At 38.6% G+C, this 27187-nt stretch overlaps 1 protein-coding gene and 1 pseudogene across 2 annotated transcripts in view; one reads left to right on the top strand and one right to left on the bottom strand.

Annotated features, from left to right (window-relative positions):
• PDE3A (phosphodiesterase 3A) overlaps positions 1 to 27187 on the top strand; it is a 310516-nt gene that overhangs the window by 30339 nt on the left and 252990 nt on the right. The window lies entirely within an intron of this gene.
• LOC113632373 (serine-threonine kinase receptor-associated protein pseudogene) lies at positions 11376 to 12541 on the bottom strand (annotated as a pseudogene).

Raw genomic sequence — 27187 nt, 5'->3', positions numbered from 1 at the left:
AGTTTTCTCAAAAAGCCTATACTCTTTTTGTAATTAAGAAAGCAAGCATTGCAAACATTATAACAAACCCCTCAGAGTTTCCCAATATAAACGTTGAAAAATATACTTGTTAAAACATACCTCTTCTAATTTACAGAGTTTCCCATTTTGCTAAGTTATCTCTGTTAGTTGGTTTTCCCCTGTAGTCACCTTTCTAAAAGTGGTGAAGCTGTAGGACCCATTAAAATTTTACTGGCGTGATAAAGCTGGTCATATTGATGGCTTTATCTCCTGTTTTGGCATGTGGTGCTGTCAGTGAAGCCAGTGAAATTTGGTCTGGGTGGTGAGTAAAAAAGAGGACAGGAGAATTTATAACGTGAATCTCTAAAGCCAGGATGCTTTCCTTTCCTGATCTTCTTCAGCAGTTTATTAAGGTCTTGAATAAAATACATAGGAAGCGTATTTACTAAATTTCTAGTTGTCTGAAACTGGAAGGTATAGGTCATAGTTTGGGTGATTGGATATAAATTTCAAGCTGTGCTAGATTTAGACAGTGGGAAAAAAATAAGAATATTAAATTTAACAGGAGAAATTATAAGTTCCTATAAATTTGGTTTTAGAAATAATTATATAATTTTGTGATGAGGGAGTTTAGACCATTATCTAATTCCTGTTAAAATAAAGAATAAACACAAAGGGTTGAGTGCCTCTAAGTTCAGTGAGTTGTCTGCCTCTTATGAGCTGTCTTGTGAGATGTGGTTTCGGTAGCATAATTTCCAGAATTCTCCTCCTGCATTTGTAGCATTTTGACCAGTTCTGCTTGCTGTAGTTTAAAAGGAATATTGACTACTAGAAAGTGGTCAGAAAGCCTAGAATTATTCAAATCCCTGCTCTGCCATGTATTAACTGTCTGGCTTTGGGTAAATTATAATGCCGAATCTCTAAAGTTTAGGTTTTGTTATATAAAAATAATGTAAAAAGAAACTATTCCGTAGAGGTGTTTTAGGAATTGACTGAGAGATAATTGCGTACTGGGTATTTATTTTAAAGATGGCCTGTAAACTGTACTCATTAATTCAAAATGATTAAAATAGGCAATTCAGTGAAAAGGAGAATCAGCCCATTTTCTTAAATGCCAACAAAGCTAATTTTAACACTTCTGGAAAAGATGAGGTTTCAAATGAATGCCAGAGAAGGAATGTTGTTCACAAGCGTATTGATTAAGTATGGGGAGGTCTAGAACAAGTAGAGGATTTGGTGAATACTTATTGAACTTTAATCAAATCTTTAATTCGTTCTATAGAAGCTTACTGATATCCATTTGTCTGTGAGAATGCCCATTTTTTCAGGAGTGCCAGCCATCTCCATCCAATTCTAACAATTTTTTTTGTTGTTGTTTTGACCAGAGCAGAAACTCTGACGTCTCTTTCTAAATGAGTAATTACTAAGGCTGAACCAACTTAGAAGGAAGTAAGAAAATACCTGGTAGCCTATGGGTAAAGAAGGAGGGCGGGGAGCCTGGGAGGAGGAACTTAGTATTTTTCTGGAGAAGCCCACTTGCAAAACCTTTACTGTTATTTCATTTTTTTTTTTTTTTCCGTTAGTGGTAGTATGGTAATAAAAATACCTTATTTTATTTTCTTAATTTAGACATCTCAGGTGCCTTACTCTGTGTCATCAGTTGATTAGTTTATGTCTACCTCTAAAACTTTTATTCTGATAATCCTGCCAATACTGTTTTGAAAATCTGTACTGAGTCTCTGAGTTCTCAAAAGCCTAATGTTTTTGTAAAAGAAGAAAGAGGGCCATCTAGAGAACTGTACTTACTTTGTACTCTAGGTTTCTCTGCATTCCCTAAAATGGTGTAGGCTGCTAAAAGCCTTTTCTTTTAGTGGTCTTCATTCCAAGTCTATGAGAGAACAATGACTCTTAAATGCATAAATTAAGGGAACGAAAGTAGACATGTGGACAAGTTTGTTTAGCATCAGTGATTGGACATACTATTCTGGAACCCAAACTTTTCTTTACTCATTCATTCTTAGAGCTCCAATATCTCTAAGAAGTTTCAGTGCTAGCTAGAGGAAGATTTTATTGTATTTTGAAAAATTTTGGTGACATAGACATCACATAAATTTACCATTTTAAACATTTTTAATTGTACAGTCAGGGGCATTAAGTACATTCACGTGTTGTGCAGCCATCAGCGCCATCCATCTCCAGACTTTTTTTATCTTCCCAAACTGAAACTCTCTATGCATTAAATAATAACTCTTCCCCATTCCCATCTCCCCCTAGCCCCCGTGGTAACCACCATTTTTCTGTCTGTGTCTACGAATTTGACTACTCTAGGTACCTCATATAAGTGGAATCATAGAGTATTTGTGTGCGTGTGTGTCTTTTTTTTTTTTTTGGATTGGCCTATCCCACTGAGCCTATAGTCTTCAATATTCATCTAATGTTGTAGCATGTGTCAGAATTTCATTCTTTTTTAAGGCTAAATAATATTTCATTTCATGTGTAGATAGCATTTCGCTTATCCATTGCTAGATAGCTGGACTGCTTCCACTTTTTGGCTATTATGAATAATGCTACTATGAACATGGGTGTACAAATAAGAAGATTTTTATGTTACTTAAAAAATGGTAGTGGGCTTCCCTGGTGGCGCAGTGGCTGGGAGTCCACCTGCCGATGCAGGGGACACGGGTTCGTGCCCCGGTCCGGGAAGATCCCACATGCCGCGGAGCGGCTGGGCCCGTGAGCCATGGCCGCTGAGCCTGAACGTCCGGAGCCTGTGCTCCGCAGCGGGAGGGGCCACGACAGCGAGAGGCCCGCGTACCGCAAAAAAAAAAAAAAAAGGTAGTAACATAAACCTTGTATGTAAAACCATCAAGCTGACAAAGGGGCTACAGCAAATGTGGGTGACCTAACTGCATTTATTTAACGAGGACACTTTTCCCAAACTCATCCTAATCAGTCGTCTCCTCATGGAACGATGAAAGATTATAGGAAGAGAATAAAATGCACACATGAGACAGCTTTAGCACAGTAATTAGAAACTGTAAACTTGGGGTTAAAATTGAAATTGTGTTGCTTGGCTGGTCGTTACATATAGGATTCAGACTGTTTTAATAGTTGATTCAAAAAGCTGCAAAATACTATGATTTTAGTTGTTTTCTACTAGAGAAGCAAAGAAACCTCTCTTAATAAATAAAACTATGGACAGAAATAGCACGTTTGTTTCAAGAGCATTCAGTGCTTTGCTTTTCTCTATTGTTTTCCAACAGGAGGAGATAAATTAAATTTTTCATCTATAAAACCAGTGTACCAGTATTCTGAGTTCATAACTGTTGTAAAGATGGCTTCACCGTATTTGGCAAACCTGTTACAAATATTCTTTGAAGGCTGCTTTAAACACTTAATGGTGTATTCATCTTAATTTTCAGTCTTGTCATTCCAAATGAGGCCAAAGTTTTGTTTAACAGTGATTGAATTGGGCAAAGGGAAGAGCACATTCTTTGTCTAGTTTAAAAGCTTTGTCAGAAATCCTCCACTTGCATTCTCTGCACAGTTCTCCCTGAGTCCCATCATGTTCACTTCTGCTTTGAGACGTTCATCAGTAGATACTTTGAACACTGATCCTTTCTCTGTCCCAAACACAAGTGAAATCAAGAGCAAGCTTGTAGGTATCATTTTACCTTCTGGAGAACTGTTTCTGTGTTCTGTCATGTGTCTGCCTGAACTCTGTTTTTAAAATAAGGAGTTGGTACCTGGAACCAGGGAGATACTGGAGAATGTCTCCTGCTATCTGAAGGAGAGGGACAGCCAGATGCTAATGAATGTGGAGGATGGTAGCTGAGTTCTGGTATAAAAGCTCATTGACTCCTTAAAATTGTTAATATCTTAATCCCCATTTTTGTTTCTTTTACTGGTTTGCTGTCTTCCCTATCGTTAATTTCCCCCCAATATGCTAAGCATTTTTCAGATATCACAACTCATTCTCATTACAGCATTAGAGATACCTATTACTGTTCCTGTCTGAAGCTCATGGAGGTTAAGTAGCTTACCCAAGATTTTACCGTTTATCAGACGCAGAGCCTTGATTTGAGTCCAGTTCTGTCTGGCTCTGAAGGCTTCCTGTTTCCATTGCACTAGACAGCAAAGGCATCACCGGAATTTCCAGGGTATAACTTTCTTCAAAGTGATAATCATTATGTCAAGCCCTTCCCTTCCTTTTCTACTCTTGCTTTCCTGGTTTATGGGCACAACATACTTGAATGGACTATTGTGGAAGCTTCTGAACTGATCTTCCCACCCCCTTGCTTTCTGAATATTAATTCATCCCTTGCACTGCTGCACTGTTGCACCGTATCTTCACCATGGTCAACTCTACTCACGACAGTAGTTTTGTCGAACGCTAATGTAAAAATCACATCAGTCCTTTGATGAAAAGCAGTTTGTAATTCTTAGTTGCCTTTCAAATAAAGTGAGCACCTCTAAATTTGGCATTCATGACCCTCTCTTATCGCCCGTCGTACCCTTCAGCCTTTTCAAACTGCTTGCTTCCTTTGTCACATCAATTTTCTAGCTTATTTGAATTGCCTACAGTGTAATCTTGCATCCTCTCACTCTCCCTCCCGCCCTGCCACCTTCTCTCCCCCTCTCTCTCCTTCTCTTCCCATAGGTATATAGATCTCTATTTTTTCTTTTTTCTTTAGAGATATCAGTGGATAGGGGGAATCTCTATTTTTTGATTCTATTCCTGTTATCACATTATGCCCATCTCTCTAACCTGATCTTCAATCAATGTAAATGAAAAATTTACCCATCTTCTACCTGCTTCCTGATGCATTTTCTGATGATACCAGTTGAAAGTTCTTTCTCCTTCCTGAGTCTCCAGAGCACTGTACCAATTACTTTCTAATGGCACTTATATTTTCCACCTTGGATTGTAAATATTTTTATAAGTGAGATTGAGGTCCTTGGCATGGGGGGGGGGGGATGTTGGTGTAGAATTGAGCCCGTTTGTCCCGTGTGCCACAGTGTTTATCGTAGAGCCATGGAGAGGGTCAACAAATGAGAGAGTATCATAAGTTACATGTAGGCAGTGCTTGGAAATTTAGAGAAGTGTACATTTTCCTTATTAAATTTGACAACAATAGGGTGGAATTTGGTGGTTATCTGCATTTTATGCATGGCATTTGGACGTTTACAGAGATAGGCTCAGGAAGTGTCTATGGAGCTTTGCGTCAGTACTACTCTTGGGAGAGTGGCAAGATAGGATTCTGAGTTAAGCAGTTTGGAGCTAAAAGGACCTCCAGGGCAACTGAATTCAGGGTTTCTGGACCCTGTTTGTGCCTTGGACTCACCTTCAGGAAATTAAAGGTAAGTTATTTACCAAGCAAGCCCCATCTCCAAAGATTCTGATCTGATGGTCTGAGTTGGTACCCAGACACTGGTATTTTTATTTTTAAATGTGATGATTTTGAAAAATATTTCATCATTCCAAATTTATGGAAGAAATTTATGATAGAGATTAATAATTTCTATTATGAACACATTAAAAAATTTTGACCCAATCATTCATAGTTGGCCTGTTTTTCTTTTTATAAAATGGACATTCCATTTTCCCTTAATTTCTGCAGTATTATCAAAAGTTAAGTATTTTCTTTTTTTACTGAAGTATAGTTGATTTACAATATTGTGTTAGTTTCAGGTGTACAGCAAAAAGTGATTCAGTTATGTAGATGTATATATATTTTTTCTGATTATATTCTATTGTAGGTTATTACAAGATATTGAATATAGTTCCCTGTGCTATACAGTAAATCCTTGTTGCTTATCTATTTTTTTTTTTTTTTGCGGTACACGGGCCTCTCACTGTTGTGGCCTCTCCCGTTGCGGAGCACAGGCTCCGGATGCTCAGGCTCAGCGGCCATGGCTCACGGGCCCAGCCACTCTGCGGCATGTGGGATCTTCCCGGACCAGGGTACGAACCCGTGTCCCCTGCATCGGCAGGCGGACTCTCAACCACTGTGCCACCAGGGAAGCCCTGCTTATCTATTTCATGTATAGTAGTTTGTATCTGTTAATTCCACATTCCTAATTTGTCTCTCCCTTCCTTTCCCCTTTGATAACCATAAGTTTTTCTATGTCTAAGTCTATTTCTGTTTTGTATATAGATTCATTTGTATTATTTTTTAGATTCCACATGTAAATGATATCATATAGTATTTGTCTTTGTCTGACATACTTCACTAAGTATAATATTCTCTAGGTCCATCCATGTTGCTGCAAATGGCATTATTCTTTTTATGGTTGAGTAATATTCCACTGTATTCCTATAACACATCTTCTTAAACCAGTTGTCTGTGATGGGCGCTTGGGTTATTTCCATGTCTTGGCTATTGTAAATAGTGCTGCTGTGAACATTGGGGTGCATGTATCTTTTCGAATTAGAGATTTTGTTTTTTCTGGATATAAAAATTAAGTATTTTCTGATGCTGACTTGAAAAATAGGTCTATGTCCTAGTTGTAAGAGAATAACTCTTCAGAGGCACAGATTTACGTTGATATAATCCTAACTCTGAGCTATCAGAGTTAAGCACTTTATAATGTGACACTCTGGTTCAGCACATTTTTTGGGAAATACAAGCTTTAAATATTATATTTAAAACTCCAAAAAGGAAAAACATTTTATATATTAATGCAAATTATTTGTTGAAAGAAAGTTATATAGGAATAGAGAGATAACATGTAACTCCTACTCACTGTAGAGTAATGACTTAGTTTTCTCTCTTCTTAAGGAATGCCATCACTTGGATTTTTATTGTTGCTGTAAAGTGGGAACCAAATTTATTTATTTCATTTTCTTAGTGTGTGGGTGTGTACGTAGTGCGCACTGACTTCAATTAAAATTTTTCTTGCAAGCTCAAGGTCTTCATTATCAACTTGAATTATTTTAAAATGCAGCAGTACAATAACGTCCTCAGAGACCATTAAAATGTTTCTAGAGATATTTTCTTGATGGTGGATGGCTTAACCTGCCATGCTTCCATATTGTTATGGGTGCCTCTTTAAACTTTATTCCCTCCCTGATAGTTAGCTATCCTAAGTGTTTAGCAGATATCTTTGATTCTGCTGCAAGGAAGAATTGTAAGTTTGCAGGGAGAGCACTTAACCACGCTTGTTAACTTTGATGGCCTTATTTATTCACAATTGTAGTCAGTGAGCTCTAGATGGAGGCCTGAGGGTGAACAGACATCTTTTCCATGTAGGACAGAGTTTAGGATCTGTGACCGCAGTTGTACTTACCATTCAGGGGCCTTTTCTCCATTACAGCTGGATTTACAACTGTGTTATGAGTGGAAGAGTTTGTTGGAGTTGTTTCCTTAAGGAAATGAAGACACAACATCAGAATGCTCAAAATGATAATTCTGTGATAAAGAAAGAAACTAGAAGTATGACAACCTAAATTTTGTCTTTTTTTGTAAGACAAAAAAATACCACTTGTCATTTTTATTTCAGGGCTATTTCAAATCTGAGCTTTAAATAACAACAAAAAAAGTGAGGACTATCAATTCTAATAATTTTTTATTTATATTTTTTGAGATAATCAGAAATTTAATCTCAATTATATAAATATGTAACTGTTTTTAGATATATCTATTTCAAGAGAGATACCAGGTACATGGTAGGCACTCTAATTTTTATTTTCATTTTCTAACTCTGAAATTTAATAATTTAGTCAAAGTTCAATATTTAGCTTTCTCCTTGAACTACCTAATGAATTATTTCCTTTCAAAGGCTTTTCCTGGAATTTCTCCCTTTTTGGCAGGTAAGTTTGCATATCTAACATGACATCATTTGGCTGGATTCCTGCAAAAGAATAATTTAAGAGACAGAAAAATGTAGGGTGGCTGAGGATTTTAGTGGTAGAATTTTCGGAGAAAATGAACTAGAGAAATCGTATGCCATATTAATAGGAATACGTGTTATTTTCTTAAACTCCAGTGATAATTTTTTTTTTTTTTGCGGTACGCGGGCCTCTCACTGTTGTGGCCTCTTCCGTTGCGGAGCACAGGCTCCGGACGCGCAGGCTCAGCGGCCATGGCTCACGGGCCCAGCCGCTCCGCGGCATGTGGGATCCTCCCGGACCGGGGCACGAACCCATGTCCCCTGCATTGGCAGGCGGACTCTCAACCACTGCGCCACCAGGGGAGCCCTCCAGTGATAATTTAATAACACTTTTTGTTTCTTTTAATAAGTTCATTAGGTTTATTACTTTGTTTCAGAGGGGAAATATTTTCTCCCCCACTTTTACTGAGTTAACTTTTGGCAAAAGTGACTTAATTATAATTTTGGAGCTTCATCCTGCTTAAAACTAATTGGGTCCGGGACTTAATAAAATCACACTTAGGTAGGAAGCCATATAATTGTACGTACAGAACAGGAATGAGACAGTTTGGGTGATTTCCAAGTTAAAAATATAATACTGTAGGTTCCTTGAGGTAGGAACCACATCTCTTAATTTTTTCTTTATCCTGAATTGAACCTAATAAAGTACTAACATACATGATAGACACTCATTACATAGTTTTTATTGATTTATTGGTTACAAAATAAATGTATGGAAATGTACTGTTTGTCTTACGGAGAAATACTAATTTGGCTTGACTAGTATTTCTTTAATGGAAATCGCCATGCTTAAAGGTTTAACTCTTTGACCTGTCAACCTCAGATCACCTTATTTGTGTATATCTAAATTATTTTCCTTAAGAGGCATGGTTCATATGCCTTGAGCTGTTGGCTCCCTGCCAAGCACCATTGCTCGTCCACGTCCGTGCAGCCTGTGCATTGTTTTGCAGGGGTGGGTGGGTGTTGGGAACTAGCACATACATCCTTTCTGAAGAATATGTATTTGTCTACTGGTTAATGCCTGACGAAGAATTGCTAATGGGCTCCTACTGCTTGCTGATTCACAGACAAAGTTTTCTGCTGGCTTCCCTCATCTCTTTCCCCAACACTTCTTATTCTGACAAACTTGTATTCAGAGGATGAATATACAGTTAGGTTTTCTGTGTAAAGCTTTGAATTTGGAGCGAAGGAGAGACAAGTGATCGAGGAAATGGGAGAAGAGAAATAGGAAGTATGATCCCGGCTCCTTAAACCACGACTTCTTATTAATCCTTCCTTGTTTCTGCAGGAATTGTCTCTCCATCTTTGTTACATCATTTTTGTCGATTCTCTCGCGGGAGGGTCTACTTCTGGGGTTGTTCAGGCCTCGCTCGCTCTCTTTGTGTACACTGTGGTCGGTGTCCACGCCGTTTCCTGGGAACCCGCCAGCTTCCTTCCCACCTTTATCCTCTGCCAGCCCTCAGGATGACCTAATTTCTAGCCTGCATTTCCTAAAAGCCTGTTCATCCTTCATGCCCTAGTTCCAGACCCACCTCTTTCCCAAAACCTCCTGAACCTATGCAGCTCATTCTCATTTACTGGAACTCGTCTTCCTAGCCCCTCTCACTTTAGCATTTCCCTGCTCTGTCGTGTGGTCTTCTTTCCCTGACCACGTCATAGACATCCTGTCTTAAGCATCTTCTCTGCCTTACTGGTGTCAGGAGTTACGCTGTTATAACACAAGGTTTGGGGTCAAGGCAGGTGCTGATCGCCGTCTGTGTGACTTAGGGGAAGTTGTTTAGCAACTCTGAACCTTTTTCTTCATCTGTGGAGTGGGGATTGCAGGTCCTACTTCATAAGGTTATTATTTAGTTTTAAGATAAGTTGCTTACAGTATCTACCGAAGTGCCAAGTGTCTAGCAGACACTTAATCTTGTTTCCTTTTTTTTTATTCGTACATGGCTGGGCTCAGAATACATATTCACTGACAGCTTTTTTTGGGCAACTAAGTAATTATACTCCAATTAAATGGACGAATTTTTAGAAAGGCGATAGAGGCAGGAGATAGGATTAGTTTGTATTCTTTTTTTTTTTTTTTTTTTTGCAGTACGCGGGCCTCTCACTGCTGTGGCCTCTCCCGTTGTGGAGCACAGGCTCCGGACGTGCAGGCTCAGCGGCCATGGCTCACGGGCCCAGCAAAGGTAGCAGGTATTCTTAGTCTATAAATGTAGTAGCTCTAAATCTAGCAAGATGAGGTCTGTTGTTATGTCCCATACCTGGTTGCCAAGGTTCCCATGTAAAGAAAGGGGTTGGCAGTGTTATTGGGCCTAATTTGTTAGATTGGATACATGAAGGAAGATATTCCTGCACTCCCCCGTTCCTTACAACTCAAAGACTCTGTTGCTCGGAATTAAATTTTTAATTGCTTTTGGAGTACTTAAGTTTAGAGTTTTAGTTTTTGTAAAATTACAGTTGTTTAAAAATTGCTTCCACGTGATTTCCATGCGCCTAGCATTATATCTATATTCTTAGTAACTATTCAATACATGAAGGAAAGCAAATAGTAAATATAAAAAATATTTTAATTTTTTGTGGAATTTCAGTGTTTCTGACTCCTCTGGTACTGAAGTACAGTAAAATGTATTTTCTTACGAGTAAAACTTGATTAGAAAAATCACATGTATAACTTAATACTTTAGAAATCTATAAAACAGTAGGGATGACATTTAAAAAATTAAACATGTGTATGTGTCTCCCTTTATAAGATACTGGTATAGCACCTATATACCTTAAGTGAAAACTGATATTATAGTCAAAAAATTAATATTCTTAATGATGTTGTATTACTGTGGTATTTACACTGTTGTTTGGCTTTATAGATGTGAGAAAACTCTCATTATTAATAATAATTATTAATTATTTCCACATTTTTTGTGGAAAATTGGCTCAAGCTGATTTTAATTTGCAGATAGCTTTTGTTAGAGTTGCTTTTCATGAGGGTCATTTTTCTTATTTCAAAGATTAAATGGATTTATAAATAACTGTTTTAAAGTAGCATCTGTTCTTATTTTTCTCCTATTTAGAATTTTCTTCTGAAATATGCCTTTTGCTGTTGTTGTTTTGTTTTAGAGGGATTTTATTTAGACAGCTAAAAACAATTAGATGCTCAGAAGCAGTGTACAATGAAAGAGAAGTCAAACCAGTTACTTTATCATGTATTCCCCCTCTTCTTTATAACTAAAGCAAAAAAAAATGGCTTTCTGCTTTAAGGGAAAAGTCAGAAAAATAGGCCAATATATTTTCCCTCTTCATAATAACATAAACAGCTACAAGAAATCTACCTGTAATAAGAGAAATTGGATGTTGGTTTGCACATATTCATGAAAAAGACAACAGACTATCGTACTACAAGAGTATCACTCCATCTGCCTTCAGCTGATACTCTTTGTGTTTTCACTTACAGGTATCACCAAGTTGGTTAGTTCCAGCACTGGAGCTAATTCATATTCCTCATTATTTACTGCTCATGTTTGCCTTAAGCAGAGAGTAACTCTGGAGGCTGATGCTTTTCTCTGTTTGTTTTAGTCCATAAGTTGTGTACATCTGCCTGATGCTCAGGCCTTAACCTCAGGAGTTGAACTATCGATGGAATCTGAATTCTCTGAAGCAATTTCTTCTAGCTCCTCTTCCGCTGTCTCTGGAAAACTGATCTCTGGCTTTGCCAGCTCACCACTATCTTCTTCAGGAAGCACACATTTCCAAAGGCCGTATGTTTTTCCTACCACAGTCTGCCATAGTCTCAATGTTCCATCCTCAGAACCACTAGCATAGAGTTCTCCATCAGGACTAAACCTCACACAGTGAATGGGGCCTGAGTGTCCTTTGTAGGATCCTAATTCTTCTTCACTATTATAATCATACTTATAAAGTTTAAAATCTTCACCCCCTGCAACAAGAAATTCTTTCTCAGGATGAAGAGATGCAGAATTGTTGGTTGCAGGAGCTTCAAAAGACTTAATTGGGTCCAAACTTACTGCACTATGAAAAGCAATAGATCGTCCATAAGTTATTACCAATATCTCTCCCTCAGGAATATATTCCATACTGCTAACAGACATATCAAAATTCAGAGATTTCACTTCTGTCATAGTAGCATGATCCCAAAGGCGAACAGTTTTATCATCAGCTGAAAGGATCTGTTTATCCTCACTGCACCATAGAGCCTTTTTAATACCAGAGGTATGACCACTGATTTCCTTAGGTTCTGCTTCAGGTTTGTTCAAGTCGTATATGTGTAACAGTTTATCCTGTCCCCCGGTTAACAAGTAATTACTGTCCTGTGTAAAATCCACAGTCTTGACGATGTGTTTATGGGCCAGGGTCATCCATTCATCTCCTGAGACAGCATCCCACACTTTTTGGCTGTGAAATCTGCAGCTGCTGTAGCTGCTTTGGTGGCGTCCTTATTTAATGTTGCACCCCAAACAGCACCCTTATGACCCAAAAATGTTCCAGTGCAGTCTCCTGTATCTCCCTGGAGTAGCATAGGTTTACCATCTTTGCAAGCGCCGATCAGGAAATAGCAGTAAGGCGTGATGCCATTGAAGGCCAGATCCACCACGGGCCGCGTGTGGCCCGAGCAGGTGAGCGGCGTCTACCTCATTGCCATGGCGGCTGCTAGCCGTGCGATCCGGTGGGGGTGGGGTGGGGGAGCTGAGGGTCGTCTGGTCTTTTCTCTCCTCCGTGGCACCGCCTCCGCCTCCTCAAGGCCCCCGCCCTGACTCTGGGGTTGGGCCGGGAAACGGGAGAAGGCCAATCTGGTGGCCCCAGGTCAGAAAGGGGTTAGGGACGGGTCAGGGAGTCTGCCATGGACGACCAGACGACCGACAGCCGTCGAGGAAGGGAAAGGGAGGGAGGGAGGAGAGTAGGGGTGGGGGAGAACTGCAGAACCCGTGGCCACGGCCCACACCGTCCACACGGGTACCGGCCTGAAATATGCCATGTTTTTATTCTGTAAGCTATACAAATAAGTTTTAAAGGAAAATATGCAATCCTTAATGATTATATAATTTATTACCATTCTTTTTCTTATCACAATATTCATTTTATTAAATACATTTCTCATTGTACATTTAGAAAAGAGTTTTCTAAATGCCACAAAAAATTTAAAATCTGTGATAATGTTAATTATGTGTACATATCTAATTTCTGCTGCATAAGTTCTCAAAGTGGAGTGATGAGTTCATTGAGAGTGAGGACTCTGGAAAGTTCTAAAAATGTGACATATATTTTCCTTCCTTCTTCCTTTCTCCCTTCCCTCTCTCCCTTCTTCCTTGTCCCCTCTCCCTCCCCCACCCCTTCCTCCCTCCCTCCCTTTCTCCTTCTGGAAATGGAACATTTGTTTCTTATGAAATCCTATGTAAATCCAATGAGCAGTAGATTAAAACCAACCAACCAGATCCAACCACTGAAGGATGTGGGGACCCAGAGCACCAGCCTTTTTCTCATCATTTGAAGTCTAAATGGTTGTTAGGTTTATAAGTGAATTACCCAGCTTGAAGCCACAAGCAACATTGTACCTTGAATAATTTATTCTCTTTTAAAATTGATTTACAGTGTTGTATTAAGTTCTGCTTAATAGCAAAGTGATTCAATTATACATATAAATATATATACATTTAAAAAATATTCTTTTCCATTATGGTTTATCTCAGGATATTGAATATAGTTCCCTGTAGGACCTTGTTGTTTATCCATTCTATATGTAATAGTTTGCATCTGCTAACCCCCAACTCCCAGTCCATCCCTGCCCACCTCCCCCAGCAATCACAAGTCTATGTCTGTGAGTCTATTTCTATTTCCTAGATAGGTTCATTTGTGTCATATTTTAGATTCTACTTAAAAGTGATATCATGTGGTATTTGTCTTTCTCTTTCTGACTTACTTCACTTAATATTGATAATCTCTAGGTCCATCCATGTTGCTGCAAATGGCCATATTCTATATATACAATGGAATATTACTCAGTAATATTCCATTGTGTATATGTGCCATATCATCTTTATCCACTCATCTGTCATAGACATTTAGGTGGTTTCCATGTCTTGGCTATTGTGAATAGTGCTGCAGTGAGCATTGGGGAGCATGTATCTTTTCGAATTATTGCTTTGTCTGGATATATGCCCAGGAGTGGGATTGCTGGATCATGTGGTGAATCTAGTTTTTTGAGGAACCTCCATACTGTTTTCCTTAGTGGCTGCAGCAATGTACATTCCCACCAACAGTGTAGGAGGGCTCCCTTTACACCCGCTCCAGTATGTTATTTGTAGGCTTTTTGATGATGGTCATTCTGACCGGTGTGAGGTGGTACTTCATTGTAGTTTTGATTTGTATTTCTCTAATAATTAGCAATGTTAAGCATCTTTTCATGTGCCTATTGGCCATCTATATGTCATCTTTTCAGAAATGTTTATTTAGATCTTCTGTGTATGGTGTGAGGATGTCTTCTAACTTCATTGATTTACATGCGGCTGTCCACTTGCTGAAGAGACTGTCCTGTTTCCACTGTATTTTCTTACCTATTGTCGAAGATTAATTGACCATAGGTGTGTGGGTTTATTTCTGGGCTCTCTAGTCTGTTCCATTGATCCATATGTCTGTTTTTCTGCCAGTACCACGCTGTTTTGATTACTGTAGCTTTGTATTATTGTCTGAAGTCTGGGAGGGTTATGCCTCCTGCTTTATTCTTTTTCCTCAGGATTGCTTTGGCAATTTTGGGTCTTTTATGGTTCCATGTATATCTGAGGATTATTTGTTCTAGTTCTGTGAAAAATAGTTTATAATTTAAAAAAATTCTCTATTTCACCAACTGTGGTCACTTCTACAGCTCTTCCTAGAAAATGTTGTTTGTCAGATTTGAATATATTTACTATTACTAGCTTTCTTACTTAAAGATGAACCAGATCTCTTTTCCTTAAAAAATGCTTACCAACAGTTTTAATGCAATAGATGGAATATGTTTTCTTTTTGGAAATTATCAAGATTGCAGAACCTTTAATAGATGGGAAAAGTATTCATATTTGCTTATAATGAATGCTTTCAAAATGAGGTCACTGAATCCAAAATAGTAAACTTATGAATTATTACAGTTGGAAATCATCAGAGAGGCCAGATAAATTTCTTACCCAAAACAATGATTATTCCTATAGTAGTTTTGTGACAAATGTTTATTTAGCCACTACTTGAATACCTTGAATGAAAGAAAGCACGCCACATTCAAATCAATACAAAGAGATGGGTGTAATAGAAAGAGAAGGGGAAAAAAATGGTAGGTGATAGTTATTTAATTAGTTTGGTTATGGTAGTCATTTCACAATGTATATATATATCAAGACATCGAGTTGTGTACCTTAAAGATATACAATTTTTATTACTCAATCATATGTTCATAAAGCTGGGGAAGAAAAAAAAGAAAGAGAAGGGCTTTGAATCCAAAGGAACGTTGGTGAAAATTGTGGGCAAATTAGTGAATTTCTTAGTTTTGGTTTTCCATCTATTAAATGAAAAACTAAATCCCAGCTCTGCAGGTTTGTTGAGTGATAATGTAAATTGATTATGTCTAATACAAAACATTGCTATAGGATGGTTATTTTGAGTCAAAAACTGCCCTGTTGTAACTTTGACCCCTTTTTCTTAATATTTATTTACTATTTTATGTGATAAAGTTAAATAGTGAAAGACCATTGTCATTTGCCTCTTAGGACTCTCAAGTTTTCTCCCCTGACTAAAGGTGTCCATATAACTCAATTGTCCTGTTACCATCTTTCCTCTTCCCTGAGATGCAGTGGTACTTGATGCCTACTGGGGTATCAGGCTACACTTACAGTAGCTGTCCTCTGGAAGCCACACTTGTTTGGCATGACCCTGATATCTTGACTGGACTCGATTGGGCTCAAGCTGGGCAGTGAAATTCTGATCCAGTAGTTTGGTATTGGGACCAAGTATAAGTTAAGTCAGTCTTTTCCACAATGTAAAAGCCCCTTTCCAAAACCCCTAAGGGTGAAGGAGCGGAGAAAAATCAGTTTGCAGAAAGAATGAAGCAGATACAGAGAGTGCGGGAAAGGGAGAGAGATCTGAATCTCCTCAGGGCTTTCTTGACTCTGATTCTCCTTCTTCCCTGAGGCTGCACTGTGTTCCTGCCCCCCCATTCTGTGAATAACCCTGCCCTAAGCTATATCGAGTTAGTTTCTGTTATTGCATCCATGGTTTTTCATCAAAAGACACTGTTCTCTACGTCTGCGTCTTTATTCCTGTCCTGCACCTAGGTTCTTCAGAACTATTTTTTTTTTTTTTAGATTCCATATATATGTGTTAGCACATGGTATTTGTTTTTCCCTTTCTGACTTATTCACTCTGTATGACTCTGGGTCCATCCACCTCACTATAAATAACTCAATTTCAAGAATGGACTGGAGGAACAGGGAGGGGGAAGGGTAAGCTGGGACGAAGTGAGAGAGTGGCGTGGACATATATACACTACCAAATGTAAAATAGATAGCTAGTGGGAAGCAGCTGCATAACACAGGGAGATCTGTTCAGTGCTTTGTGACCACCTAGAGGGGTGGAGTAAGGAGGGTGGGAGGGAGACGCAAGAGGGAGGAGATATGGGTATATATATATATGTATAGCTGATTTAGTTTGTTATAAAGCAGAAACACACACCATTGTAAAGCAATTATACTCCACTAAAGATGTTAAAAAAAGAAAAAGACACTTCATTGTAAGACCACCCTAATTCAAAGATATCAAAATGTGAAAAAATGTAACATAACAGTATATTTTAAAAACATCTCTGTTAAATTCTAGGGCTCAGAATTGAACCTGATGATTGATTCCAAGCCCTTCCTCCCCTCACCCATCAACATGGTGACACGAAAATAAAACCCAGCATATTTCCTGTTCCATCCACAGAGCCTTATCTATTGTCTCCAGCTGCCTGTGTAGCATTTCCATTTAGATGGTCCTATCAAACATATTTGACAATTATGACTCTCTTCCCCTCTGTCAGCCTGGATCCCCTTATTTTATTTCAGTTTTCCTCCCTCTTCTAAGTTAGTGATCTAAGAGTAATTTGGAATTCTTTGCTCCTTCTTCCCTTTATCTCAATCTGACACAAAATTTTGGAATTTCTTTTTCTTTTAATTATTATTTTAAATTGTGGTATAATACACATAATATAAAATTTACCATCTTGACCTTTTTTTTTTTTTTTTTTTTTTTTTGCGGTACGCGGGCCTCTCACTGCTGTGGCCTCTCCCGTTGCGGAGCACAGGCTCCGGACGCGCAGGCTCAGCGGCCATGGCTCACGGGCCCAGCCGCTCCGCGGCATGTGGGATTTTCCTGGACCGGGGCACGAACCCGTGTTCCCTGCATCGGCAGGCGGACTCTCAACCACTGCGCCACCAGGGAAGCCCCGGCATCTTGACCCTTTTTAAACGTGCAGTTTAATGATATTAAGTGTATTCACATTGTTGGGCAACCATCACCACTATCCAGTCTCCAGAACTTTTTTCATTTGAAAAACTGAAACAGTACCCGTTAAACAATAACTCCTCGTTTTCTCCTCCACGAACCCCTGATAACCACCATCTACTAGCTGTGTCTGTGCATCTGACTACTCTAGGTACCTCTTATAAATGGAACCACACAGTATTTGTATTTGTCTTTTTTGTGATTGGCTTATTTCATTTAGCATCATGTCCTCAAGGTTCATCCATGTTGTAGCCTGTGTCAGAAATTGGCATTTCTCATGCCAATGTTATCCCTTGACGTAACCTTTGTCTTCTTTCCTCTTTGACAACTGGGGGGGTCTGAGCCTTTATCACTTTGCCCCTGAGTTCCTGAAATAATGTCTTAACAAGTCTCTGGTGATCCTCCCCCTGCTTACAGCCATAAGCTGTGATGTCTGAGTCATCTTTGAAAGCGTGGTTTGCATCTGGTCGTTGACCACAGGGTTACCATGAATGGAGCCCCATGAATGGGTTGGTGCAACACAGAGGCTCTGAATAGACCCTTCTTGCTAAAAGCATTACAGTTTCCCTTCTGATATTCCCCATGTAGTCTAGCCCCTTCTACTTAATTTTTGAGTCCTTCATAATCTACTCAGATTCCGGTTTTTTAATGATCTCTTTACCCTGTGTTTTAATTTATGTATCACTGTTATTCGCCAAGGACCTTCATTTCTGTCAGGTGGTCATTTAACTTCCTCTACAGAATTCAGTGTTTATACTTGTCTCTTCCTCTTTTTGCCTTTTATTCCTTTCATATGAAAATTTCAACTTACTTTCATGACCTATCCAAATACCATATATTCTGTGTAGCTCACTTTCTTCATGAAAACTTCACAACTGCTACAACCCTCCCTATTTATAGTTCACTTAGTTACATTCTTACCCTTAAATACATCACTATAGATTGTGCTGTACCGGTTAGTAGTTTGCTAACTAGATTTCAGTTTCTTGAAGCCTGATGCTTGTTTTTCCTAGCTCCACTTTAGCAAGCAGAGTGCAAATAGGCATTAAGTGGGCAATAAGTATTTGTTGTGTTAGTGGCATTTTCATGTTAGTAGGACAATAATAGAATACATTATAGGCGTGCTATAAAAGCTTTCACTTTCTATTTCACTCTTGTTTCTAAACCACCCACGCTTAATTTACTTGCAAGTGCTTTTAAGTTTGAAAACATTTAAGACAATTATTAGTGTTCCTTTTTTTCCACAGGCGACTTATTTGATTTAATTGATGTTTAGCCCAGCATCGTTCCAAAATGAGAAGTATTTGATATATCTGTAGGTGATTATCATTAGATACATATACAAGAGAGGGAAAAAACAAACAAAAACCTACCTGAACAATAATGTTGGCACTAGGAAACAGACTGCTATTAGAGCATTTGAATGCTCGACCTCCTATGTAGGTGGAAAATGGGATATTGTGTAAAGAATCTTGTTTAGTCCTTTTGCTTTTTGTTTCTTTTGACTATTCTGTCTTCCTTAACTCTCATATTCCTTTTCTGAAGCTTAAACTCAAGGTCATTGTTGAGTGAGAAGGAATATTACTCATCCTTTTCCTCCAGCTCAGGTGAATGGGATTTATCATTTTGGCCTTGATTTCCCGTCTTTCTGTTAATATTAAACAATATCATAATAGCTGTAAAGATCAAATGCTGTAATTTGAGGGAGTACATGTTTAAAGTCTGTAAATATATTAACTCGTACTACCTATGTGGCATCAAGTAGATATGACACAATTCAGTTCAGTAATACTGCATTGAATCACCAGTTGCATCTCACGCTAGGAATACAATGACGAACAAAATAACACCATGTTGCCCTGGTGGATTTTATAGTTTAGTAGGAATATCTTAAGTAATTACAAGTATGTGAATGTGATTAAAGGTATGTAGAATACTGATTGCTGTGGGAGAGAATAGCAAGGGATTTATACCTTGTTTATGGGGTTGGTGCGGGCCTTTGAGAAAGTGTTTTTTATTTTATAAATATATATATTTATCTTTTACAAATATAGGGATCTTTTATTTCATTTCAGTTTGGTTCACATTAAACACTTACTACAAGCTTTTTTAATGTCTTATCCATAAAATGATAATCAGGGAAATAATCAGAAAATAATACTAGGTCATCTGGGTTGCGTGGCCAAGTGTTACAGTGCGAGGAAGACACCATGGCCGTGTAGAGAATGTGGGTCTGAAAGTCACAAAGCAAGCCAAGCTGAAGCCTTGGGCAGTTTCGTAAATTCTCTTGACCTTGGTTTGCTGATCTGTCCAGCGGGGACAGTAATTCCTGCCTTGCCCAGCGTAGTATACAAGATACTCTGCCGTGTGTAAAAATGATAGTGGAACCAGAGCATTGAAAATCCAGTTGATTCCAGATGAACATGCATTTCCTGTACCTCTTACCCAAAGGGAATATATTTCAGGATTCATGGTCCAAGGCATTGGTCTCATTCCTGATGTGAAGAAAACAAGACATAAAATAAGGCCCAGAAGTGCAGTCCAGGAGTATGGAGTAGGTCAGAAATCGTAAGCCCAATATACTAATTCTGTTTTGAATTTGGTTTCGTTTTCACACCTGCCCCAGGCTTCCTCATTTGTAGAAGCTTTATTAACAGGAACACAGGAGGAGTCAATGACAGCTGATCTGTTCCTCTTGTAGAACAAACTACAGTCCAACTCCAACACAGTTGTTACGGTAACTGTATCTTGTGCAAGTATTCTCCTGACCTGATAGAGCTACTGGTTTCAAAGTGCTGTGTGGGGAAACCTGGGCTGATAGCAAAAATCCCAAAGTTAGAATAATGAGCGCTGCTTGAGCACCTGCTAAACTACTGAAAGTACTGAAGGTAAATACAGTTGACCCTTGAACAACACGGGTTTGAACTGTGCAGGTCTACGTATACTTGGATTTAAAAAAAATAAATACAGTACCTGTATTTTCAGTTTACAGATCTCTAAGTTAACTAAGTGTGGGGAAAAGTTTGTGTTTGACTATGTGGAATCAAAAGAAATGATGCTATCCAAACTGAGCTTCCTGCCTTTGGGTGGTGAGTCATTTATCAATTCCTTTGTTTTTTGAGGTAGGGATAGCCCATTTTTGACTGCATGGGGACAATACCCCTAGCCCCCCACATTGGTCAGTGGTCAACTGTATACATAGAACTATATGCCTATCATACTGAGTAAGGGTTCAGAAAATAACTGGGATATAGGCCGTAGATGAGACACCAAACTGAAGCTAGAGTACAGATTTTGGAATCATCCTTCTACAGATGGCCATGGAGCTGGACACAATTTCTTGGAGATTTGTAGGAAAGAAGTACTCTTGAAAACACAAATATCTAGAGAGAGGGTAGAGGTACGTTTGGGGGGATAAGTATAGATTTAAAATCACATAACTGGAAAATATCTTGTACATCTTCTGATCTGATGCAGTCAAAATAAAGATGAATTGGGACTTCCCTGGTGGTCCAGTGCTTAAGACCCTGTGCTTCCACTGCAGGGGGCACGGGTTCGATCCCTGGTCCAGGAGCTAAGCTCCTGCCTGCCGCGCACCATGCCAAAATCAATAAATAAATAAAATAAATAAATAAGTAAAGATGAGTCAGAGAGGTCCTGTTAGCCTCAGTGATACAGTTTCTGTAAGTCATGGCGTAAAAGTCTCAAGTTTGCCTTTCTAGTGTAGGTTTTTAAAATCCACTTCAGCCTCATACTGGCATTTTGTCTACGTTGAATTATAAATTGTGAGAGTGTATCAATTTCTTCCCTATGTTTATACTTAACACCCTTTAGGGGTAGCAGAATTTAAGATCTCTCTCAGGTAATCAAATTTAAGTATGTACATTGTCCCTGCTTATAAAAAACTTATCAAATAAAATAATTCCCTGGACATCTCTTCTAGATTGTTTTCCCTGGTTGCTCAGCCCGGTTCTTCTGTGAGCTTAGAAGTGTATCAGGTACTTGCTTTCATAAGCCTTATTTGTTTGGACTCTAGGTGGACCTTCTCTTTTATTCACTGAATACAGAGAAACACAGTGCCTGGCAAAATATAGGTAATATTTGCTGAATGAATGAACCATGCAGATTTCAGAGACTATACATTTTTAAAAGATATTCACTTATTAATCATTTTTCTTTTGGATCAAGTATAGATATTTGTAGGTAGCAGAGACACAATTAAGCTAATGTTCTATTTTTCCAGTAGCTGTCTTTTCTCATGGTTTGAATTGAGGGCAGCCGTTGTTCTTTTTAAGAGCAAAAGGTTGGCTTAAAAAAAAATGAGTCTCGGGCTTCCCTGGTGGTGCAGGGGTTGAGGGTCTGCCTGCCGATGCAGGGGACAAGGATTCGTGCCCCGGGAGGATCCCACATGTGGCGGAGCGGCTGGGCCCGTGAGCCATAGCTGCTGAGCCTGCGCGTCCGGAGCCTGTGCTCCGCAACGGGAGAGGCCACAACAGTGAGAGGCCAGCGTACCGCAAAAAAAAAAAAAAAAAAAAAAAAAAATGAGTCTCATAAGCAAATATAAACCATATATAAAAGGATGTCAAACATAATAAAATTCTGATTATAAAATACTCATTACTGTTTAATCCTGAAGATCAAACATTACAGGGTTGCCGATAAGGTTAATAGCATATTTTTTAACCCTCCAAAATATCTTTTCTTTAAAGACCTTCTCTTTAAACCACAGAATGTAGAGATAGTTATGTTCTATTTATTGCTAATTTCTCTCTTGCTATTTTTCCCTTTTTTTTGTATCATGCCCATAGCAGCTGTTTCCCTAACCCTTAACCCAGCCCACAGGCTTTCCCACGCTCCTTTTACGGCTCTTGTTTGGCATTGATCCTTAGTTTGACAAGTAAAACACGTGTTCAAATAGTAGTTACGGCCAAGCTACAATCCATCAGGTTTCCCATAGGGGTGATTATGCTTATTTTACCCCAAAACCAGGGATCCTTTTATGATAAAGTATTGAGTTCACTCTGAATAAGCCTTCAGCTTCCTCACTGAATTCCTCATTCCTTGGTGACATGGTGACAGATGACTCTGAGATTCTGTAAACTCAGTGTGAGTGAAGCTTGTGAGATGGGAAGAGAGTTGGGGACACAGAGAGGCAACATGGGCTTCAGCGTTAGACAAAGCGAGGTTTAGTTCAAATTCGGACACATACTAGCTTGTGGATATAATATTCAATATCTGTGGGTTAATTTAACCTCCTCATGTATAAAAGGAAGTAATAACTACCTGCCCTTGGAAACTCTGATCCAGAATGAGTCGTTTGGGTAGATTTCAAACCAATATGCAATGGGCCCCATCACTATTCCGTTTATAAATATAAAATCACAGTTGCTCATCTAAGGTATACATCCATGGCTCAACCGTACCCATAGCACAGTCTGAATTTTAGTTGCAGAAACATTTCCCAAGGTGATGTGTGAATGTATGTGAAATCGTGGGTGGACACAGAAGGAATGAGGGACTCAAAAAATGAGGGATTGAAAGTCTTGTGAATATCAGCCCCTTTGAATTTCAGGATCTGATAGTAAGTGGTCTAAATTATATTAAAAAAAAAAAAAACCGCCCTGTCATTAGGTTTGTTTTCCTTTGCAGAATACTTGATAACTAGATTGAATTGCTTTCTTGTGAGCTATCTTTATTGTCCTTATTCCCAAGAGCTACTTAATACATTTTACGTGTTCAGGGAAGAATCAATAGTGGTTCAGTCAATAAATGAAATAATAAATGCATTTAAGCCAAATTCAGAAATTTAAGAAAAAATGCATACAACCCCCTTTTGTGTGTGTTGAATGTGTGGGTGTGTATATGATTAAATGGTTATGATTTAAAATAAGGCCAGAATTAAACATTCAAAAAGCATTTATTAAGCAGCCATTATGTACCAGGAATAGTAGACTAAATAACATTTTCTAAAGTTACAGGTTTTCCTCCAAATTTAGGGGTACTCTTGTACATGCTGTTTAAAACAACTTAATTCTTTATCGGTGTGGGTTTCAGGTGCACCTGAAACTGAAAATTGATTCTGCAATGTTCATTACTTTTTGATCCTAAAGATCAAGCCTTACAGGATTGCTGATAAGGTTAATAGCATATTTTTTTTAACCCTCCAAAATATCTCCTTTTGCACAGTGGGGTTGATAATACCAATTAGAGAGGCACTGGGAGAATTAACTGCGATAATGCATGTCAATTGCTGAGCACAAAGCTTGTCACATAATAGGCACCCACTAAAGGTTAACTGTTGTTGATGCTTTGAGGAGTGTGCATCGTGTAACTGATTGCATTGGCTGCGGTCCCCCTGGGTCCTGGGCACCAAACTTGAGCAGTACACTTTTGTGAACTAACTTCACTGCCGGCAGCACCTTGGCATTCCTCTGCTTGTTTTCTGGTTGTCCACTTTCCTGATACATTTTGTCTATGTTTTATTTAATGCAGTAACATTTGAAAAAGGTTCATTAGCGTAAATCCTTTCTGAAATAGACAACCACAAAATGAAAATGACTATCATTAATATTTTATCAGTTCCTCCGATTCCTTTTTTCAGTGTTTTCATAGTTTATATAATTAGGATTGTAATGTTTTTTTGGCTGCGTCGGGTCTTAGTTGGGGCACTTGGGTTCTTCGTTGAGGCATGTGGGATCTTTCGTTGTGGCGCACAGGCTCTTCGTTGTAGTACACAGGCTTCTCTCTAGTTGTGGCGCGTGGGCTGCAGGGTGCGTGGGCTCTGTAGTTTGTGGCATGCGGGCTGTCTCATTGAGGTGTGTGAGCTCAGTAGTTGTGGTGCACTGGCTTAGTTGCCCCAAAGGCATGTGAGATCTTAGTTCGCGGACCAAGGATTGAATCAGCATCCCCTGCAGTGGAAGGCGGATTCTTAACCACTGGACCACCAGGAAGTCCCTGTAATGTTTTTATTGATTGGTTTTCTATATGTTTAAATTAATGGTATTTTCTGACCATCTTCTACAACGTTAAAAGTATGAAAACTTTATCACTTTTATACTTGTATCAATTTGCATCACTTTTATCCCTTGTACACTTCTTAATAGTCACTGTGTGAATGTATCATTTTGTTTAAGTATTTCTCTCTTGTTGGACTGGTCGATTATCTCTAGATTTTGTCGGGGTAAATGATACTGAAGTAAATATTTTTATAAACCCTGGTTTGCTTTTCTGATTATTTCTTCCAGGTACATTTCTATATATGGGATTATGGATTAAAGAAACTAAGTATTCTGTATTTTAAAGTAATGGTTTACAGTATATAATTAAAATTAGAAGGAATTTTCTTTTAAAAATCCAAGAGCATTCTTTTAAAAATCCGAGGTTTTTAAAGTACTCTGTGACATCTCCTTTGGGGTTGCTATTGAGAGGGAAGAGCTATACCCTGAAGGTAACTTTTTTCATGTCTCTTTCTTTCTTTCTTTTTTGTATTAATTAATTAATTAATTTGGCTGCGCCGAGTCTTAGTTACGTCACATGGGATCTTTTCGTTGCGGCATGCGGGATCTTTAGTTGTGGCATGTGGGATCTTAGTTGTGGCATGTGAGATCTGGTACCCTGACCAGGGATTGAACCCGGGCCCGCTGCATTGGGAGCGCAGAGTCTTAACCACTGGACCAGCAGGGAAATCCCTCATGTGTTTTTCTTATAGCAAGTGAAACGGATGCACTTTCAAAATGTCAGGTTTGACAAAAATTAAAGTCATGTGTTTTTGTTTCATTTTTATGATGAAATATGAAAGGTTTATTTTGAACACTATTATATCCTAAATACCATATTTAATAAATGATTTCTTTGAAATTAAATTTCAGCAATCTGGTTAATATTAATGAAGAAAGATAGTGGCATGAGGGTAGTTTTAGGAACTTTTTAAAATCAGGTGAAGAATATTTTACCAACTTGACAACTGTCACCAAAATTTCTCTTACAAAAAAGTATGGAAAAATATTTAGATACTGTTGCAAGTATGGAGAAAATATCACTCTATTCTCATTCCACTCGTCCCCAAAGGCTTGGATGTCAGAGGGAGCTAGGACTTCAGAGAAGAGAGAAAAAACTGTGATAGAGAATATGTTGGAATCTTCTTGGCAACTTGCAAAAGAGTAAGAGAAGGAGAAAGGACAGGATCAGGAGTTGGCAGTAAACTGCAATGTGTAAATCCCTCAGAGCTCCATTCTCTAAGCTCAATCAAGTCTCATAAATTCGTGCATGCTTGCTTGCAAGTTTTACATTATTTTTAACACACAAGCATGGTCTGAGCTTCATACTGAGGTTGACATGATGTGGGATAGAGGCAACCCTGGAATAAACTAATGTCCAAGAAGATTGAAAACTGAACTGATAATTATAAGTAATTGGAATCTTAGGCAAGCGTAAAGGTCTGACTCGAATTTGGGGGCATCCAAGGCAATTTTTCTTGTATCCCAGGGCCCTGGGGGATGCCAGGTGAAGGCTCAGTTACAGGAGTTTTCATAAGCACTGCTGAGGTCACAGCACAAGCTCTGCTTTTCACTGTTATATGAAGCAGAGTCCCTGAAGATTGGCTGCCCTGGTGCTAAAGCATGTCCCCATGCTGGATGCGCTGCAGGTTTACCTTTAGACAAATAAGCTTCTCGCTCCTTCTGGGTTAAGGTTTAGTCATTCCACTTTGCTATCAGATTCCAGATAAGTTATCAGGCAATAGAAGCATGACTGTCTCACCCTTCATTCATATGTCCTAAATCTGACAGGCATTGGGACTCTCCTTTAATAGGAATAGGGGAAGGGCAGGTATATGAGTGATAGACTTGTTTAATATTGTCACAAGTACTAGAGCTAGGGACAAAAATAAATGCTCTTCTGATCATGGGAGGCGTTTAAGCATAAGTGGAAACTGGGTTTGGTCAGGATAAAATAGAGGATGTTGAAATGGTAAAACCATAATAGTAATGATATGTTCAGTAGAATAGTTATATTAGATGAACTTATGTGCTCCACTGGTTGAGAAATTGTCAAAGTGTTAAATTACCCACCTTAAAATATTATGGCGTTGATTTTTAGACACGTATATTTGTATTTTTTTTTTCAAAAGTTGACCTTTCCACCATTTATTTTGCCTTTGTGTAAATATAATTTTCATGTTTCGTTGTTCAGGAAACATTTTCTACTAATAGTAGCTCTAATGTTGGTGATCAAATTAGTTAATGTTTTTATACATGTCACTATCAGATGTAAATCTGTGTTCACACCAGGTATAACAACTCAAGACCGAGAATATTCTATTGGCTGTGAGGTTTGTTGCTTTAATTGCGGCCAAGTTAATCTGTAGAATTTAACAATTATACTGCCATCTGTCTTAAGGGTTTATAACTCTGGTAGAGAATAAGCAAATAGCATAAAACACTTGTACCTGTGTGCGCTGCTCAGTTTTATTGGTAATAAAAAAAAAAAAAAGACATGCTGACTTTTGTGCTTGGGAACAGAATCTGTTTCTAACCTTTGCTATTAACAGGAAGTGGGAGAGGTGAAATGAGGCTTGGTTTTGTGGCCGGGCCAGAGCACTCTGTGTTCCTAAGCGTGGCATCCAAGTTTCATGTCTGTCTAGCTTCTTGCTCCTTGGAATAGCTGGCCTTTGAAGTCCTAAAAACATAGATTGGTAATGGGCAACATAAAATCAAGAGTGGGCAAATATTTGGAAAATCCAAGCTCTGAGAATAGCCAGTCTAGGATAATTTGGTTCAGATTTTGT

This window comes from Aethalodelphis obliquidens, unplaced genomic scaffold (assembly GCF_003676395.1).
Source record: "Aethalodelphis obliquidens isolate GAN/ISIS:26980383/991018 unplaced genomic scaffold, ASM367639v1 scaffold36, whole genome shotgun sequence".
In the NCBI taxonomy this organism is placed as follows: domain Eukaryota; kingdom Metazoa; phylum Chordata; class Mammalia; order Artiodactyla; family Delphinidae; genus Aethalodelphis; species Aethalodelphis obliquidens.
The sequence above is the reverse complement of the archived record's forward strand: the minus strand, read 5'-3'. Positions and strand labels throughout refer to the sequence as shown.